General features: G+C 40.6%; 1 protein-coding gene and 1 long non-coding RNA gene across 7 annotated transcripts in view; one reads left to right on the top strand and one right to left on the bottom strand.

Annotated features, from left to right (window-relative positions):
- The window catches only part of LOC109092800 (zinc finger homeobox protein 3-like), a 334,135-nt gene that overhangs the window by 174,715 nt on the left and 138,634 nt on the right, over positions 1-20,786 (bottom strand). For all 6 annotated transcript variants that reach the window (XM_042728652.1, XM_042728654.1, XM_042728651.1 and 3 more), the window contains one exon: positions 11,392-11,462. The gene's annotated coding sequence lies outside the window, so the exon portion shown is untranslated. The remainder of the gene's footprint in view (positions 1-11,391; positions 11,463-20,786) is intronic.
- LOC122138041 lies at positions 8,567-8,993 on the top strand. Its single transcript, XR_006155276.1, has 2 exons — positions 8,567-8,749; positions 8,951-8,993. It is a non-coding gene; the product is annotated as an uncharacterized LOC122138041 (long non-coding RNA).

A 20,786-nucleotide genomic window follows, 5' to 3' on the forward strand; every position in this document is an offset into this window, starting at 1 on the left:
GAGTCTGCCAGGATCCAAACATCAGCCCCTGCCCTCCCCCTTTCTCCTTTTCTCATTTTCTCTCTTTCTTCTTCTCCTCCCAAGCATGGGAATTCCAGAGTGACATTATTACTATGATCAAAACAGACCCTATAAATACCAAAAGCTATGATGAATATAACAGCAATTACAGAGGCACCGATAATTAGAGCAGGAGGAGAGGCAGAGATGGAGGAGCAGGCATTGATGTGCACTGTTTTTTGTGTTTAAGGGGGTATCTGAATGTATGAGAAATTAGGGTGGGTGAAGAAATGCTGCTGATGGTATTGCTCTCAATCAGAGCCTGAGGGAGCATATACTCTTGCCTTTTGCTGTATCGCTCCGCTCGCTCTCTTTGTCTCTATTCTTGCATCTTAAAAAAGGCATCGAGCATCTGCTTTTGTAATGATCACTTATCCAACAAACAATTAATGGTCTTCCTTCGCAGATGTTCCTGCAGAAAAAATGAGACAGCAGGGGCCAGGAACCTGTCCCAGCGGAGACCCAGTGAACTTACAGCTGCCTCTCCTACTCTCTGGTTTTCCCTCTTTCAAGCCAGACATCCATTTCCCTCTGTTTCTTTCTTTCACCCTCTTGCCCTCTTTCATTCCCTCTCTCTCCTCCTCTCTGGCCCGTCCACGAAAGCATTGCGTCATCAGGATTCCAGAGCACTGGCATCTGTTTTTTTACGCTTGTGGGAAAATAGCAGCTCATGTTTCCTAAGATGCTTCTCACATTCCTCACCCCGTCTCCAGATCACACGGGCCCAATGAGTGGGCCGCACCAGGAGCGCAAACACAGCGGAACGGTCTGATAAAGTATGGAGTTTTTCTAGCAGAGAGAGAGCAAATACCAAATAGTTTTTTGTGCGTATGTTTGTTTTCTCTGTTCAGCAGGGTTGTCAAGGTGATATCTAGGACACCACATAATTGCATATCCATGTAGTGACATTTTTTTCCACAAAGTTACATAATACTTTCTCATAAAAGTCTTAAATATTCATTTGTATAATCAGTATTCACTGAGGTCATTTGCATTCTGGATGCAACCCAAAGGTCAGTGGCTTGAACGTTTTAAAGGCAGTTTTAAACCATAATAGAACTAACACAGAAGTGGAAAAAATCGACTTGAATGTCGGTAATAAATCAATTATTTATGGTAACAACTGGCCAAAACGTTTCTGTTGAACTTGATACAACAACTATAAAAGTCAAAAAGATCAAAATTAATGTAGAAAGATGATGTATTAACAGTAGAAGCAGAATCAATTTTTTGGCAGAGATTGAAAATTTAGCATTGACCTGTTGTGATAATGAATCAACTGCTGGATATCAATTGCTGTGCTGTAAATGTTTGAAGTGGGCAAGGAAAACAAAATGGGCAAAATCCGTTTGAAAGTGTCCTATTCACTCTGAACGGTAGAGATATTATAGTACTTTGAAGGGTACAGGATATTGCTGTCTCACATATGCGGCCATTTGGAACACTCTACATGAAGCCATACATTATTTTGAAATGGAATGCTGTCTTAAAAACATAACAGTAAAAATGAATGCACAGTTGAGTCATGATTGGCTGATTGGTTGTTTCCGCCAAAACTACCAATAGCTCTTTCTTTCTATCTATGCAAACATATTTATTTCCACCCAGACGTGGTCCCTCCTCCACCCCAGCACCACCTGTCTAGATCTGCTATGGAAGTTTCCTTCTAATTTACCCATGCACCATACCTGTAATTCAGAGTTGGTTTTAGCATGAACGTTTGCTCATGCCAATTGCAACAGTGCCTTATATCTAGTCTGCAAAGGTCAAGCAGTGGCTTGGTGGATGGATGCTCCAAAATGCAACTTACTAGAGCCGGAGACTTACAGGGGGGCCTGAGAAATTAAGCTACGGCACTGACTTTGAGTAACATCCCCTTCCTCCAGTGCTCTGCAAAAATGTGCAAAACCTTTACCTTAAAGGGTACAACAAACTTGTCTATGGGACAATATCCTTCTTTAGGGGTAAATAGGGTACAAAGATGTCTCTTTGAAGCCCCTAAAAAAATTATTCTGTTCAAATTAAGGCTTGAACACTTTTCCCCTCTTTTGTCACTCATGTACTTACTGGGCAGTTTTCAGGCCTGGGGTACCACCATTACAGGCCTACCTCAATCATATCTCACACCCACCAACTACATCTCTGTACAGCCTAGTGAGGACCATCTCCTGAGCTTAACTCCGCAAAATTCGAAGCTTTACATGGCGCCTTCCTTTTAAATCTTTAATGGCGGGGGGTCGAGTAGGTCCAATTAGGAGTTGTAGTCTTCAGGGTCTGAAGACTGAAGGGGTGAGGGTGGGCAAGAGCTTTTTGCATGGACACAGGATGTGAGGAGAGGGGGAATAGTCATCAATTAGCGCCAATGAATCTTAACTGCACTAATGACTGCTGGGTCCACGTCTAGTGGTCTGCTGGTGTCTGCTGGGATGGCAGGGGGTACAGTCCTCATGTACATCTCTGGACGTCACAGACTTGCCCGAGGCGATATGCTAAGCCCTCCCCCATATCACACACACTTACTCATTTACCCCCTGTCATCACACCAATTGAGGGATCCAAGCTGCATTGAGATTCAATGCATATCCATTCCATGCCACAACCATCCCCGCAAGAAACATTATTTCATTTAATATATTATGCATTCAGCTTGGAAAAAATCTGTGAGCCAGTGTGGCATGTGTTAATGTGTGTGTGTGTGGGAGAAAAACTGAATTTCCATCTTCGGTAAAGTGCTTTGGCAACCATGTGGCCACACCATGTTTGGGGGTTGCAACTTATTACAGTAGGTAGGTATATATATTCAGTGTAATAAAATAAATAGTTATAGTCTTGGTTTTTGATTGGTCAATACAGCATTGTTAAAATACATGATATGGTAACAGTAAACCATTCTTATTCTTGTACAGAAACGTCCTATTATGTCAGGGACTATATTTTAGTCAAAGGATGCCACTTAAAGTATTTGCTTTTTAAAATAAATAAATAAATAAAGTGCTAAAATATTAACTTTTTATAATATTTATTATTACATTTTTTTATTTACATTTATTTAATATGTGGCATTTCTGCATTTCATGTATTGTTTAATTAATAATGATAAAGCCTTAATGAAGTCAAAATATAATATTTTTGATCATCAGCTCTCATTAAACATTTTTTTTTTCTTTTGGTCTAGGTAATGTACACACGTAAGCCACAGTTATATCATATCAAAGTAGTATGCTAGTGTAGTTATTTTGCTGGTGGCTTGGTATTTTGTTATCTAATATTAACTTTTGGAACCACTTCATCTGTGATTTATATAGTGAACTCCATCAGCACTGTGAAAGCAAGACTAGATATCCAATCCCCAAACATTTGTATGTGCATGTGTGAATGAATGCGAGTTTGCGCTTGCATGCCTACTGGTTTTCCCGCAGCAGTCTGGGAGCGGAGACAGCTTTGCTCCAGATGTCAGTTGAACAATTTTTGTTTGTTCATGTGTCCTGCTTTATGAACTCTTCCTCAGAGAGGGTTCCCGCTTTCCGCCCAAGTCTTCAAGTGGCTCAATTAGAACACAAGACAGCCCTTGTCTTCGCCAAACTGGAATCAATTTAGAAAAGCAACCATTTCGCCTCAGATTAAGCCATCCAGTGTCTGTTGTGTGGCACACTGACCTTTGCTAGGCTCTAGTCTCGTTCTATGGGGACCAGCTTGCCAGATGATGCGCTTCCCTAATTAAAGGCCTTGACGTCAAACTCCCAGAACTGCCTGAGTGACTTATATTTGAACCCCTAGCCACAGGTCAGCAGAAGTCTTTCAGGCATCACATTGCTGTTTCGTCCGCCCATATCTTTTCTCTCTCAGTCTTGTTCCTTGTAAATTCCATTGATTATCTCGTGCACCTATTAACCTTCTTCTCTCATGCACAAGCACCCACACACTGCACTTTAGTTTGAATTTTGGACACCAGCCACATGCGGCCAGTTGGCACCAGACGTTATCTGCTGGAGGCTTTGAATGTGGTTGAACCACATCAGGCATTGGCTTCCTTTGACTCCCTCTTCAGACAGGCCACAGAGGCCAGAACACTAACAAACAAACACTTTTACTGATCATTGGTGGCAAGATCAGACCTGTAAGACTGTCTCCTGCAGAGAGAATGAGAAGAAAGACAGGCGATGGCTTCGCACAGCGCCTTGTAGCTTCGGACAGTAGCTTGGACACAGCTAATAGACAGGGCGACCGGTGAAGAGGTACCTCTACATGTTCAACTGAATCCTCTGGCCTTTTATACACACTTGTTTGGTTGCACTAGGAATGCGCTCCGTCTGACCCCAGGGCACTCATCCAATCAGCTCGCTATCTCCTGAAAGGGCCTCCATAATAGTGACATTTTTTTTTTACCTTGTCAATAAGTGGTGAAAGCCACCCTCCATCCGCTACTTGACCATTTAACTTCTTCGTGAAAAGGCCCTTTCTTTCTTCCTCTCTCTATTTCTCGCTGAAATCAATAAAAGTGGAGCAAGGAATAAGGCTGAACCAGAACTCACATTAAGCAGAGCGAGAGAGAAAGAGAGAGAGAAAAATAGACCAAGGGACAGAGTTGTGGCTTCCATAGGCCTCTGTACAGAACAGTCCACAAAAGCATATTATCATCAACAATTACTTACTATTCAGCACACCCCGAGGACACATTTACACCCACAAACACACACTAATGCACAGATTTATGACTCATGCCATGTATATACGGTAAATACACATACTATACATATGTATGCCTATATATGCAATGAAAAAAATTAATAAAAAAAACATTCTTTACTATCTCAATATTTTCTCCTGGACTGCAATGAGATTAAATGTAAAGAAAACTTAACCTAACTTCTTAGATGTTTCTGTGGAGACAAGGACTTGAGTAATCTATAACCCACTCTCATAAGAAGTCATAATCAATTATACAAACATGAAACTTGAACCATAAAGTCCAACCCCTAAACCTAACCATAACTAAACACCATGAACTAACATAACAATAAACAAGTTTACAGCATTTATTAATCTAGGTTACTGCTAATTCCTAAATTAACTGGTTCATAGTTAATTAATGATCATAATACATCAACTAATTAGTATAACTCATGTAAAATTAACTTTAACCATGATTAAGAAATGCTATTTCATGATACCAAATGCATAATTGTAATTCCTTATTGTAAAATATTACCCATGATTGTAATAGGACAATCTAAAACAAATGTACCAAAGTGCACAACATAATACAATTTTGTCATTCCGTATCAATAATAAATGAGATGTCATAAGAATATGCTCATAACCCACTATGTGGTATCCTACTCTAGTACTTCTAGTACTAGTACTCAACCTAGTACTCAATGAGGTCAAGACCCAAAATTTGGTCGCAGGTCTATACTGATTATATCACAGACATCAGGGAAAAATTATACACAAAAAAGGTGAAACAAGCCATGTAATCAGGCATAACTATGATAGCAAAATCAAAATAAACACTTGAACAGAACACATCTAAGAACTCCATTAAGTCTCCTGAGATGTAGGAGCAACCTCTGAGTAATAAAATTGTCCTGTGACAGACAAAGAAAAAGAAAGAACAAGAGAGGGGAAGGGAGATATGAGGAGAAAGAATGAGAGTGAGTAAGATAAAAAAAGGGAGAAATCCACAACTCTGAATCATTAAAGAGATATCTACAAACAGACAACACTCTTGTTTGAGTTTCCTTCATTTTTGCTGCTAATGATATATGTATGGCCATCACTCATTTGCCAGCTGTGTTCACACCTCATCACTTGTACACAGTGATTGACAATAATTGTGGTAGAGTGAGAACAAAATGTCTCCCAAGAAGGGAGGGAAGTAGAGGAGAGATGAGTGCGATAGGTTTCGTGAGCGCACATGGATGCTACGATGAGCATGGTGCTTTGTTTGGTTCCACTGGCTGAGCTGAAATTGATTTTTGTGTGAGGCACGCACACCCCAAGCCCCTCTGCATTCTGATGGAATAAATAAAACACCCTCTTATGCACTGTGAGGAGGGGAGGGGACATATGAAAGAGTAAAATGGGAGAGAACAGAAGCAGAAGGAAAATAATGAAGACAAAAGAAGTGAGAGGATAAAGACTGAAGGACACAGATCTAGGGCCTTCCAGCACAGCAGAATCAGTCACCTGCAATGGTCACTAGTCTGGTCTAGTACTGTGGCTTTCATCTATTGAGTGACAAGCCAAGAATGGAAATCCGGGAAAATATAATGTAAAATGCAATTAAATAAATACAATGGAAAACTGAGCGCAGTTTGCATAGCAAAGGGGAGAAGATGTCAAATGCTGTATGGCCAATCAAACTTTGTGGTCATGCAAAAATTGCACAATTTTGCAAAAAGTCATCTGCCACTTATATTCTGCCAAAATAGCAAAGATACTAACATTAGACCATGAAATTAATGTTCTGGTTTTCCTGGTTTTCATATTCTTAGGTAGTTTATGCTAATATTAATACATTTCAACAGAGTTAGTATTTCAGAATAGACCTGATGCTGAGACAATCTATGCTCCAATTAGTTGGGGAGATAAGTAGCTTTTATGGTTAATTAAAAACACCACCTTAATTAAACAGACTCCACTTAATGGCTTGACCTATGTGACTATGCCCTAGGCTATCAAATACAGTGTTTTAAAGCAAGTGGTAGGATCGCTAAACACTAGGATTTGAAGGATATCTCAGATACACTGTGGTTGTTTATCAAACAGTCTCATATCAAAACAAATGATTAACATTATTTATTAATAATTCTCTTTAATTCTATTCTCTTTAACAAAGAAAACAAAGAAAAAATATTACAGACACAGGTAAGTGCCATATGGTGTGTGACAAATGACAATACCAAAACAACACAGAGACCACAGAAGTAGTGGCATATATAGATGTTTTATTATATTACATGGCTAATAGTTGATCATTATGCTCAGGCACAGAAAACAAGACAATAACTGATTGACAAAATGATAAAGTTATCTGATCCAGACTTCAATCAGAATGAAAGCTACAGACCCAATGCTACTTTATTAAACTCACTTCCATTTCTGCTTGTGGGTTGGCCATATTTTAGCACAGCTGTTATGCAGAATCTGTACACAGGCAACAACAAGCCACCTCAACTTGTTAAAGATTAGCATCTATGCTGAAAAACTGAATTGCACTGAGAATCATTTTGGAATGAGATTGTGACTTGAAATGAAATTGTGTGTTGCCTAAAGATCCCAAACCCTACTTATTACACCACATGGAACGATTATATTTTGTGTCTGAAAACTTTTATAGCAATAACCTGTGGGCTTTCTAAAAATTTCTTTGCTACGAGGAAGCTGCTGCTACATTTTAAGCATTAGCAGAGCCTGATGCAACAGTTTAATAGTTCTAGGTATGTTTCTACCATCTTTGTGAGAACTACAGATTAGAGTTATTCCTCAAACACTGATAGATGACTGATGAATGCTAAAGATCTTTTACTGTCATGACTGCAGGGATGTCAAGGACGAGTCCTTCTTCATCATGAATGGAGCTCTAGATGAAAAGATTAGCTAGGTTTGCTGTGGTTAGCACCTCTATGTGCGAGGTGGCAAAACTGTCTGCAGGAACTGCAGCACCATTCAGAAAAGTACGATCCCAGCATATGTGTTCAGGGACAAGGGCAGCACTCAGCATGTGTTTTAGTCTGAGATCTCTCAGCACAAGCTCACACAGGAGCAGGGGGATCTGTGGGGACATGTTGTTTGATAATGCTGATATAGTGGGAGCAGGGTCCCAGGAGCCACACAGAGAGCCGGTGAAATGGAGAAGGTTCCAGAGGGTATTCCATGCCAAAGGGAACCTGCAAAGCAGGTGGGCCGGGAGTACGTGTGTCTTCATGTAGCAGGAAGCGAGCGAGGGGAGGAGGGACGACATGACATGACACTCGTTAAGAGCCTGGCACTGCCTGCCGCCTGCTAATTTATGCAAATGAAGGTTGCCGGCTCCTGGGAGCTGGGATGTCGGGGGGTGGGTGCTGTCAGAGTTTGGCTGGCAGCCAATGGCGTGCAGTAAAAACGGTGCCGCTGCTGCGGTGGTGGTGACGGCTCGTGGTGCTGGAAAGTTTGGCAAAGCGCCGTGCCGGAACAGCGTACCCCGTTAGTTGCCTGGCAAGGCGGGCAGAGAAGCAACCAATCAGGGGCATGCTGCCTCTGCTACCCTGGCCGAATGGCAGCGCCCTCACAGCCCTCCCCTCACTCGCGCTCCTCCTCTCCACCCCGTCACTCGGGTTGCCCAGGATGATTTTATAAACATTTTGCCAGCCGATCAATAGCCGTATTGATCAGGCATTGTGAGAGTGATCTGTCTAAAACCCCCAGCAGCCTGCAGCTCTAAGAGAGGGAGGAGCGAGGGAAAGGGAGAGAGAGGCTGCAGAGAGGATGAGGAAAGGAGAGAGAGGCTGCAGCCACAGAAGAGAGAGGTAGAGGGGAGAGAAGGGGAGATCTCACAGAGAGGCAGAAGGAGGCAGTGCTGAAGGTAAAGCAGTGTGGTGTGGACGTAGAGAAGCGAGCAGGAGCAGCCATTGGGACTGCGTTAACATGCATTCTAATCGCTTTCTCGTTAAGCCGCGGAAGGGAGGGTTGACTAATGAGTCTCGCCGTAAGTATACAAAATAATTTACGGAGAGAGAGAGTGGGCGAGAAAGGTAATGTATGAACGAAAACAGGCACAGGTTTGGCCTGGTGAGTAAATGAGCATATGTGTGCGCGGGGGGAGGCGGAGGTGTGTAATCGCTGTGGGAGATGGTACACGATTAATTCTGATTGCTTTGTAAATTTAATTATCATTTATTCTCTCTAGGAAAAAAAAAAACGCCTGTGGTTGACGGCGATGGAGTCGCGTACCATAAAATTTACCTGCGAACGACTACACCCGATGACTTCTAGCTCATAAGGAGGCCTGCTAAATATCGGCGATCACTTCCGAAGGGAATTCATAATTAGAAAACATCATACCAAGGTCCAATGCATTTGATAGCCTTGAGGATAATTTCAGGCCACTTTAAGGATTTTGGTGCCTTATCTTTTCGTAAACCCCAAATGTGCACCAATGTATCATGGTGGAACGTATAAAAATTGGATATCAATTTTTGGACGTGTATCAGTCCCTCGCTGTTGGAATACAGACACTTTCAACTTTCTACTGACTGAATATTTGTCTCAGTTTTTGGACAAAAGTCTGGATAATAAACAGAAGAACTGCTGGTCCTACAGTGGAGAACAATGGATGAGGCAAGAGCTGTTTAGAAAATCAGGCCTGTCTTGCAACTCAGTCACATGACACACCAGGGGGGATCAGGCACAAGAGCCCAAGGGAGGCCCGTATTGATCCAGACCAAAGTGTATTTCGCCAGCATTGTGGTTAGTGCTCAACTGATGTGCTCAGGGCTGATTGAGGATCAGGCCTGGTCTGCAGGCCATAATGAAGAGAGTTGATGCAGGATGTCAGACCACCGATCACCTATCAGCCCCACAATCTAAAACCAAGAGAATGAAGCCCTGTCTTCTATTTCTATTGAATACCTTTGTGTAATGGAAATGTTCACTTTAACACACACATTTAAGGTGTACACCTCTGGCATGACATCATGCTGGCTGTAGTGCCCTGCGTTGCCAACTAGCATCTGAAACATGGATCTAAACGAGACACAATGATATAAAGACCTATAATACGGAGTTGGAGACAACATTGTATTCTGATTATGATCGAAACTTTGTTCACCCAAACCTAATTACTCAAGTTGTTCCAAACCCATATTACTTTCTTGCAGGGCTATCTTGCAGAAGGTCCAAGCTGTTTTTCTCCAGTCTACAAAAGTGATTGACCACCATTGTTAGCTTTGGTCCCCATCCACGTTTATTGTATAAAGAAAAGGAGCTTGGACACTCTGCTAAATATCTCCTTTTGTGTTCCATGCAAGAAAGAAAGTCATACAGATTTGAATCAAAATGAGGGTGGAATTTCATTTTTGGCTGAACTAATTCTTTAAGTGGTTACACAGACACACCGCAGGTTATTAGAGTGATTATGTTATCCGTGCCTGATTCATTGCAGTAGGTGCTAAATTAGGGAAATTGAGGTGTGTTGTGGCTCAAAATACCAAAAACACTGTATTTATACACACCTAGAAGTTTATATCTTAAATTAAGACTCAGTCTTAGGATGTGGGTTTCATCCACAGACATCTTTCAATGATGGAAGTGCTACAGCAAATCAAATATATTAATGTGCAGTGTTAATGTTGGATATATAATGATATGTATTCTTTTTAGTAAAGAAATATCATGTGCAAGCTCTATTTTTCATAAAAGTGATGACGCAAATCTTGTCCTTCTATTTTAAGGAGGGTGAGACATGTATGTGTTAAGAATGAGAGAAAAAGGCACAATTAATTGGTCAGGAAACCTTAACAAGTCAATAAATTATGGCAATTAGTAAAAACAAAAAAAGAAAGAGGATGGCTCTTTTGAGTGTGTTGTGGAGAGGGTTTTAAAAGAGGGGGTATTTTTAAATATGTGTTAATGCCACAATCAGTAAAGGAACAACAACAACAACAAAAAATAAAACGGATTAATGAGGGAATAAAAAGGGAACGGGTTGCAAGAAACAAGGAAAAGGGGTAATACGAAAACATTTCACTTCCTTAGGCTAGTGTTGCAACAGACAAATATGTCAGTGGGCCACAATAGAGTATATGTGCACACCTGTGAGTGCAGGACTGTGTGTATCTGTGTGTGAGTAAAATGATCAATAAGAGCCTGTGGCAGTGTGTGTCTGCCAGTAAGTTAGTACTACATTACGACTGGATTACAAGGAGATTCCGTTGCAATGTGCGTGCGTAAGTCCTGCTGAGGGAGCGTTGGCTTGGCCCTGAGACAGGCAGTCTGCAGTCCACCTGTGTGTGTGTTAAGCACATACCAGCTGTAACAGTTCAGACTCATATGTTTGCTACTCATTGCGGCATTTCTGGCTGTGAGAGATAGGCTAATCTTATCTAAACACTGCGGTAAAGACCTGAGAGGCCACTGTAAGTTCGAACGCGAGTGTATTTTTCAGATTCCCTGTCATTTTTGTAGTAGAATAGAGTGTGATTGGATCTCTAGTTCCGATTTGACACGTGAAGTTGTGATGTGACGCTGTCACTCATGTCCTGTGTGCGGTCTAAGCGGGTGTAAAGACTCATGTTAGCCTCATTCACTCAGGTGCTGCTGGGAAATCTGTGTGAGAGTGGGCGTACGTACCGGCAGGCCACCGGAGATCCAGCAGTGTGCACCGTTCAAACGCTGTCTCCCGTCACAGAGCTGATCCAAACCTAGAGCACAGACATACAGAAATACAAAGAAAGACGTGTGAGACATAAAAGAAACAGATGCATTGGGACAGTATTAGGAATTGAGTGACAGAGCTTCTCAGAAGCACGAGCTTGTGCTCTCAGATTTTCTGCACCAGGACCTGGTCTAATTGTGCTATTACTAATTCATGTTTATTAATGCAGCGATGTGTGAAGGTGTCAGGGACAGATTGCTGCGATGCATGTTTGCATGCGCAACATCAGCTTGGGAATCATGGGAACTCTATCTCACAAACTCAGAAGCACATACACATATGCAGAAACAGCTTGAATGCTAACTGTTGATGCCAGGTTGCATGTGTTTCTCAGTGCTGCTGGCACAGATCATTGGTGAGGTAGCAGGAGGGTTGGAGGAGGGGCAGCTGATGGCCCCTGCCAAGGCCCTCTATTCCCAGAGCCTCTCGTCGCCCTGTGCCCTTGGGCATCTGTTGTAGAGTTATTGTTTTCACTAGCACACAATTAGCCACACTAAACATTTATTTAGCCCTGCTCTAATGCTCCATAATTAGCTTCAGGCCCCAAACAAGCACCGCCTTTCCTGCTCTCCCCTCCGAGGCAGTCGCAGTCTGCCGTGATTCAGCACAAGCGAGGGAACACAGGACAGAAAAGTGGAAGAACGAGCGAGAAAGAGAATTACTAGAGTTGCTAGCAGGGCCGGCTTGTGTGTTGGCTCAGCATTTCTTAAGAGCTCTTTAGGGGCCTGTTGGCTGAGTTTGTGCGTACAGGGAGGAAAGGGCAAACACGGAGCGGTTACACTTTTATAGAATGCTTTGTGGAAAAAACACCCCTGACACACACCTCAGCACTGCAGCCCTGTTTGTCATAGGGCCCAAGGGGCCGCACTGGCCTCTCACATGACTGTGAGCAATGACCTTCCAGGGCAGCAGTTTAAGAGAGTATGGCAACCCCACATCCTCTCCTGTGCTGCTCTCTGGGAAATGGAGTCTCAAGCCAGCACAGATATGGACTTAAGTAGATGAGAACATGGAGCGGGGAGAAATGTCAAACACATTAATACAGTGCTTGTATGAAGAGAACCACTTGAGAGAAATTGCTATTAGATATTGTTAAGATTTTCATTCTGTTTTATGATTACAGCAACCAGTAACTGAGTTTAGCTTTTTTTATTTGTCATGAAATGCTCTTAACCAATTGCTATTACTTTTTTTTTTTTTTTTTTTTTTTTGCCAGGAATTGTCATTCATTTTTGGCATGAACACCATTAGATTTTATGTGTAATTGCTTTTAGATGTTTGCCAATAATATTAAAATAATTTGCATAAGAACTGCCATTGGAATTTGTAAAGAATTGGCAACAATTGCTATAAATTTTTTTTGTGTTAATTCTATTAGAATTCACACATAATTGGCACTGGATTTTTCCTAAAAATATCCACTGGATTTTAGCCAATAATATCCAACAACTGTCATTAGATTTTACAATTTTTAATGAAACGTTTTCCACTAATTGCCATTGCTTTTTACCAGAAATTGGCATTACATTTTACCAATAATTTGCATTAGAGCTGCCATTATATTTTGTCAAGAAGTGACAATAATTCCCATTTGATTTTTGACAGTAATATCCATTAGATTTCATATATATATATATATATATATATATATATATATTTGTGTGTATTTGTGTGCATGTATATATATATATATATATATATATATATGTAAAGAATTCCATTCCATTGTATATATCGCATTACATTTTTGCCAATAATATTCATAAGAGCCAAGAATTATATTTATTTAGAGTAACTGCCATCTGTATTTATAGTGTATATATATAGTTTGTTGGCAAAAAAAAAAAAAAAAAAAAAAAAAAAAAAAAAATATATATATATATATATATATATATATATATATATATATATATATATATACATATACATATATATATATATATATAATGTATGGAAAGATCTTATGTACCTCAGTTGTCCAGAGTGAAGCCGATGGCTCAGTTTTGTATATGTATATTGTTTATGGAAACAAAGGTCAAAACCAAGTTCAAGTCAATGTGCATATTGCATACATATTCATGCGGCGGCTATATCAATCTATTTCAGCAGAGGCTAGTGGGAGGAGCCCGCTGATGAGGTCAAAAGGGACACAGACACATGAATATCAGAAACGCACATGCACAGCTGCATCGTATCTGGATGCACTCATTACAGAATAAGTAAATAAACCCAAAGGTTGACATACAATTCCAAAATGCTGGTCGTAAAACTGAATTTATAATGTTGTCATATGAAATTCATTCAAAGCATGAGCTATTTTCTCAGCCGTCATTCTGAAAAGACAATACTCAATGGAATCGAATTAAAGCATCGCATTTATGAAAAGGGAAAGGTCTATGTCCCCAGAAATCCCATCCAGCAAAACTGACCTTTGACCTATTTCATTTTAGCATGACTCCCATTATCCAGCAGAAAATTAGAAACGTCCTGCTATTGTCTGGTCCCGCGGTGGGGGCGTGGTTATGAAAAGATAAATGCAGCATCTACAAAAGAGCTGCAACTGCACAGATTCAAGAGTCTTTAGAGAAAAACTACAAGCTACCAGGCTGAAGTACTGGTTTGATGAGCATTTTTGTGTGTACATGTGTCTGTGTTTAGGTTTATGCTGTGTTATTTGAGGAGTAGCTATGCAATTTTGCTAAATTTCGCATGTGTCCTTATGATTATATTTGTGGTTTTATGATTTATCGCCCAGTTTATTCATTTGAAACCAAAAATAAAGAGGATGATTCATCTAAATTTGAGACATTCAAGTGCCAAGAAGGAAGGGAGAAAAGGGGATGTCTCTGGTCTCCATGGGCAACCAGGGTTATGCTGTCTTTTCGTGTAAACATGAGGAGAATAAGGACAAAGCGTCTGTTGGTAACAAAGCCATTACATGTCAATGAGTGAAGAGGTGACACGGTTTCACGCAGCTTCTCTGCACGGAAGCGTCCGGATCGCTCACACTTTCCCCCATAAATATGCAAACGGATGTAATGTCCCTTTCTTCAATATAGATCAACAATAAAAACATCACTGCATCAGTGCACACATTCAAAATCGGAATATATAAAAGTCAAAATTTGCTTTTTGTGCTCCAAAACAGCGGGGTATCAGACTTCCCGTCTCACATATGTATCTCCCAAATATGTGAATATATTAGTCATATTTTTGGCTTTTCAAAAGGCGAATCGCTGTCCATTCTAATGCACATGTGCAAGATGCGAGGGGCACAGGACGCAGACGTTTCAAATGTTATATTTCCATGATTGCTTCTCGCTTCCCATTTCCTGTCTATTGTGCGGGCATTGTGTGGAGCGTCTGTGCGCGCACGGGGCGGGGCGGTTCAGAAAGGACATCCCCCTGGGAGCTCGGAGCAGCCCCATCTTTTATTAATCAGAGGCCCCTGCGCCACACTCCACGCTTATCACATTTAACAGCCTCAGATGGAGATGCGGCTCTGGGTGGGGTGCCTCCACTCAAGCCAAGGAAGGCCATCTAGAACGCGTGTGCGCGGGGGACGGAGGGGGTTTGGGTGCAGACCCATCATGCACCTCCATCACCCAGCTATTGGGCCGAATCACAATACAGCAAATTACCTTCTGCTGACAAGAAAAAATGAGCAGGTCTTCTGTTTGAGGGGAAAAAAAGGACTGTCAAGAAGAGGTGACACATTGATTGCTTAGTATGCGTATCCTGCGGGCCCGGGGTTCACAGTCTTCCTCTTCTATATAAATGTAGAAGCAGGGGAACGGAGCAGGTGGAGTGAAGGAGAAATTGAAATGCCATGTTAGATTGGAGGGTCTGCTCTCAAACCGGGCCGTCCAACCAACAAATGCACAAACACAAAGGTCTCGCGCGTGCAGATGAAAAGGTAAAGTCCGTGTCGTGCGCGCAGGGCTCTAAGATGTCGTCCCGACACCCTTCTCTTCTCTTTTTTTTGCCTCGTTCGTCCTCTTTCACCCCCCTCCCCTCGTCTCATGTATGTCGTAGCTCAGATGAATCAGTGTCAGCGGTGTTGAGAGCACTTACTGTCAACCCCAGCGCCCCGGGCCATGCCACTGATGGACACAAACTATAAAATATCACCCCCCTGGGGAGACATTGTTCAAACTCTTCCCCCACAGCCCTGAGGGGAAGAGCTCACTCTCTTTTTCACTTTCTCTGGGTCTGTGCATCTGGTTTTGCGTGTCGATTCGCATGGCTGTGAAGCCAAAATCCAGTTTCTTTGGGACTGGGCTATTGAGATACAGCGGTGGAGCTCAAATCAGTCAAATTGTCGGACTTCTTTGTGCCGCTCCACGCTGGAGCTTGGTTAAATGACACAACAGGAATCACAGATCTGAGACCTCTGACAGCTGAAGACTAGAAGACAAAAGCAAAAATCTTGATGTCCACTCCAGGTTTAAATAATGTAGCAGGGTGCATGCTGAGGTTGCCATCAATCCCAGTCGCTGATGACGGCACTTATATCAGCTGATAAGTGGAATAGAAAGTGAGAGGAAGCAGAGGCAGACAGGAAAGGAGGGATGAAGGGAGGGGGAAAGGAGAGAGACGCCCCCAAAACAACTTCTCCAGTCTATATGGGTCACTGGGCTTCAACTCTCCTTTTTGCATCCACAAGGTCAACAACTAAATCACTCTCTCTGCTGAAGTGTCCATGTGTCTATATGCATGTGTGAATAAATGTGTATAAGGGTCAATGACATGACCCCCATTATTATTAATATTAGTTTTTCATTAAAAATGCAATTCAAATGGAATATTTTTGGGGGCCGTAGTCAAAAATGTCAGGATGATACAACTGTCCTGATATCATAATGAAGAAGATAAATAAATGCACACATACATGCATACATTTATTTTATTTTTTTCTGAACAAAAAGTAATCAGCATAATCATTTAGCATTTCTTAAAATTGCCTATTAATATTTGGAAAACATTTATCACATAAAACCATTTTCGTTTTACACAAATACAAACCTTTTTTTTTAAGTTAAAGTTTAATTCGATTTTTACTATCCTTATCATGGACATGTTTTCACATCATTGACCCTTAAAGGGTCGATATCAAAGCAAATATGTCAATTTATCTCTAATTTTAATTCTAATGCAAGAGAAAAACACACAGATGTACACACTCGCCTTTTACATTAGCACAAAGAAACCTTCTGCATACCAAGTCAAATATTGACAGTTGATTTCTAGTTCTCTGAAAATCTGTTTGTCGCCACTTGACTTATTGAATCAAGCCATATAAGCAGGTAAACGTCATAAAGATTAGTGCGCATTAAGATGCTGGCAACTGCTACTGGCACTGCATTATATTGTGTGTGTGTGTGTGTGTTGGGGAAACTGTTCTAATTGGACCTGTTTACTGCACTGGCACACAGTAAGTTCTGGGTTTAGGTCTCGAGTGGGCGGGAGGAGGCGAACACTCTAAATGCACTGGATCACGAGCAAGTCACTGATTGCAATTTCTTCCTCTCTTTCCTTTTCCTTTGCTTTCTTCCCTTCTGATCAGCCTGGCTTAGCAGTCTCACAGGAGCCCATCTATCTAATGATAATGTGAGAGTCAAGCTGTACTACGTACATAACAAGCTAACTTGTCCAAAAGTCCTCATTACACATAAACAGCATAACATATCTAAATGCAAACCATCAATAGTTATGTGCTTTAAAAAACTGACAGGTTAATTCTTCAATTTATAATGAGTCATTCAGGCAGTGTTTAAAGGGGTTATTTCAGCAAATAGAAGGTTATACACAGAAAAGCCATAAATAAAAAATAATGAAATTCTTGAAAAGAAAGGTGAGTGGCATATTGTTGTGATATTTCTTAAAAGTTCACTGCTTATTAATATTTAGATACGTGATATGTGTTTGGGTGTGTGCTTGTAATTATGAAAAAAACATATTTAAAAATACTGTAAATTGTAAAAATATTTTATGTGTATACTTAGCCATAGTGTCACAACAAAATTTCAACTCTGTACTAAAACCTAATGAGCAGCCTTGCTGGCTACATAGGCAGTCACCTTCTAAGGGAACATCTTATTAACCTTGCTCCTAAAAATAAACCATGGTTTTATTGTAGTAAAAATGTAGCAATCATGTGGTTTTTATTACCATTTGTATTACCACAGTTTTACTACAAATACCATGGTTAAACTATGGGTAGTAATGCAAAACCATGGTTAATCTGCAGTTACCATGGTTTAACTATACTAACCATAATGTACATAAATGTACAAAAAATATTGGCTAAAATAATCTAAATTTGATTACACTGATTGAACTAGGGTTTTGTTACATTTCTGTATTCAATGAAAGTTCACTATTTATTCTTCTTTAGACATTGAATACCACTTGGGATTATTTATTTCCACAATGAGGTACTCCATTATGTTTCTGTCTATGTAAATTATGAATTAGTCTTCATGTCTGGAGTTATTCCATAGCATACTGTAGGCAGAGATGCTATCTAGGTTCACAGCTACTAAGCATTAGTACAGACCTGATTCTGACTAAGAAGGTTCAGACTGCAGGGTTTCCATCAGAGATGTCCTTCCGTGGATGTAGTAGGGTAAGGAGAGAAGGTGGTAGTTGCCTTAGCAACAGTATACAAGGTTGGAGGACATGAGTGTCAGCCGTGACTGGTGATGACTGCAGTAAGTGTGTGTGTAGGTTAAGGCAGGTGATGTGAGTTCTGAGCGATGAGATACTGTTCTTCTAGGTGACCTTTCTACCTGCAACCCAAACGTCTGCTATCAGCACCGTCCTCCCTGTGCCGGGCCCGTGGTGAGTCAACACAGAGGCCGGCGCCCAGAGACTCATCCATAATTCCTGATGAGCGTAATGCCATCTTAACTTCATAATTATGTGCTATTCCTCCACCTCCAGTGCAGCCAATGAGACCAGCAGACGCACACTGCACTAATGAGCTGTTCGGATGGGAGGAGGGGGCGGGGGGCGATAAGAGCAGAACAGGAGTTTTAGAGAAATGGAAGATAAAACGTTGTAATGTACAAAGGTGGCTAGGGCTGGGGGAGGTTTACTGTAAAAAACGGCCATAAAAATCTAATAAATACCCCACAGCATCCTTCACGCCGGCCATTTTCTGAACGCTATTATTAGTAATTTTTTGATTCCATTCTGGCAGCGGGCCACACACAGGCTCATAACAAAGTGGCAACCTAATGTGTCGCGAAGCGGTTCAAGAGGCGGACGACGGAAAGACCTGACACAACAGAGAAAAAGAGGGCCATTAAAAATCAGACTCCCTAATAAATGCAGCGGCACTAAAAAATAATGGTAGGCTTGTGATGAGGGTCAGCCTCGTTTGCGAGCTCATTCTCCGTGTTCATCTTCTGCACCGTTGTCGCCCTGCGCCGACACAAACTGCATTCGAATGCAAATAACAACATCCTGTTTCTCATCTGTAAATGGGCAATTAGTACTGACACTTTTTGTTTTAAATGTTCCATCTTTTATTGTTATTGAAATGTCAGAGTCTTATTTAGCAGCGAGATGAATAATAAATAAGGCGTAATTACTGTCCTAAATGAGCTGCATGGGTCAGTCTCTCTCCTTCTCTCTCTAATTAGATGTTGTAATTAGTTTTTCTGATGGATCAGGAAGGTCTGGGGGGCTCTGGTAAGTGCGTGAGGGGTGAGACAACTTTGTACAGCCCCCTGTGTGCTGTTCATTAATGCCATAGCTGTGGGTGAAGCTCTTTTATGACCCTCCTCCCCTTCCCACAAAGACGTGACCAACCAGATCAACCAGCGGACCCTCCACACAGGAACCACTGAGCTCATTTATAGCCTCAAACATGATTTTAGCTACTAATGGTGAGGGTGTAATGCTTTTCACAAAGCTAGCTATGGAAAACTAGTGAAAAGATTACTAGAGCAAGTTTTATGGGATAATAATATTTCAGTCTTTCTACGTTAAATTTGCAGAGTTATTTCAATGTTACTTGCCATTTCTTTGCAATTATTTGCAAAATGTACTAGCAATTTCTAAATGAAAATGTATAGCATAAAACATGACTTTAGCTGCAAATGTTGCAGCTGTAATGCTTTTCACAAGGCACAGATTTCAGAGTGTTACTTGCTATTTCTTTGTAATTTCTTAGTGAAATGTTATAGCCTCAAATATGATTTTAGCTATTAAGGCTGCAATGCTTCTTACATGACTAGCTATGCAAAATTATGTCTCCAAATGTCAAAGCAAATTTTTAGTTTTTTTATAGGTAAATTTTACTAGTGCTTGCCCATGCAAAACATTACACTGCAAGGTGTTTGCCAAGATAGTTGTCAAGTTGGTTTTTGGGTGCAAGGGTTGTTGCTCAATACCACTAAATAAAAACCATAAGGTTGTTTGCTTATAATTGCCTGACTCTCCTAAAGCTGCACAAGTATCATGTCCATTGATGCAAACAATGCAGGACAGTGTACATTTATGTCCTGTTGGAATGATCATATTTATGAGTTTGCAATCCCACTATTAAGTTGTAACTACCAAACTTGGGATTTTTCTTAAGCTTTAATATTTTTGAGCTCCAGGGTGAATAAATTAAGGAAAATTAAATAGGCCATTTTTATGTTAATAATATTTTATATCCATAATAATATTTAGCTACAATTTTAAGATGTCCTTTTTAAAATGTTATTATACATTCAAGTACTGAGTAATCAATTTTTTTTTTACACCATGTACTTACTATAAGTTTGGTTTATGGTTAGTTGCATTTAATTACGCATAATTTGCTGCTATTGCTATAGTAGGAACATGAACATTGGTACCTAATATGTATTGTATTAGCACACACACACACACACACACACACACACACACACACACACACACACACACACACACACACACACACACACACACACACAAAAACATTCTAGCCTTTGTAATAAAGTGAAGACAATTTCACTCTGACTTAAATTATGAATACACATTGTAAACGTATATCATGCAGGAATTGAAGTTAATTTTTTTTATTTCTTAACTTGTAAATAGGAACTTCTTAGGAGGACTTGAAAGCAAAATGAATAGTTTGTGTTAAGATTTTCAAAATCTAAAGTATGAGTAATAGTAAAAGTGACGTGTGTATTTGCCAGAACCACTGGCAAGCCGAGAGGTGAAGAGAAATGAAATGCCTAGAAATAGAAACAAACAGGATGTGTATTGAGATGCATGAAGGAAGCATTAGGCAGACAAAGAAATAGAAAGGCAAAAAAGACAATTAACT

The sequence above is a fragment of the Cyprinus carpio genome, chromosome B7 (assembly GCF_018340385.1).
Source record: "Cyprinus carpio isolate SPL01 chromosome B7, ASM1834038v1, whole genome shotgun sequence".
Lineage (NCBI taxonomy): Eukaryota > Metazoa > Chordata > Actinopteri > Cypriniformes > Cyprinidae > Cyprinus > Cyprinus carpio.